This window comes from Penaeus monodon, chromosome 23, assembly GCF_015228065.2.
Source record: "Penaeus monodon isolate SGIC_2016 chromosome 23, NSTDA_Pmon_1, whole genome shotgun sequence".
In the NCBI taxonomy this organism is placed as follows: Eukaryota; Metazoa; Arthropoda; class Malacostraca; order Decapoda; family Penaeidae; genus Penaeus; species Penaeus monodon.
In genome coordinates, this window is record NC_051408.1 from 2,300,889 (window position 1) to 2,301,374 (window position 486).

Below are 486 nucleotides of genomic sequence, written 5' to 3' on the forward strand. Positions count from 1 at the left end.
CTGGCTGTGCTGTTAGCGTCCAGAGTGTAGATTTTGAAGCTCTCCCAACATGACTAACGTGGGTTGTGTTAGTTGCATGTTCAAGACGGATTATGCAACTTGAATGAGTTCTGCCGTTACTGCAACATGTAGGTAAACTGTTAATATCCAAGTTCTGGTCATAACCGCCAGCTAACAACCCCAAGCTACTCGTACCTAAGAAACTTTAGCTTATAAACAAAGTTTGCCAATTACCAAGTCAAAATGTCAATGTAAGTCTTTTTTCTTTTCTTTTTTTACGTTAACGGGGGGAGATACATTGTAAGGATAAGGCCTTACTGTCACATAATATAATCGTTTGATTTTTGACTCGTTGTCCGCAATGGCTGCTTCCACAGTGGGAATATTTATAATGCCTCCTGTACGTGGCCTTAAGAATGAAAACCGAATTGGCAACTTGACTTGACGTTTTCATGCAGTTGACGTCAACAAATAGCAAAGCAAAAC

The 486-nt window shown here is 40.1% G+C and overlaps 1 protein-coding gene across 1 annotated transcript in view; it reads right to left on the bottom strand.

Moving 5' to 3' along the window:
• LOC119587677 overlaps window positions 1-486 on the bottom strand; it is a 19,636-nt gene that overhangs the window by 15,269 nt on the left and 3,881 nt on the right. The window lies entirely within an intron of this gene.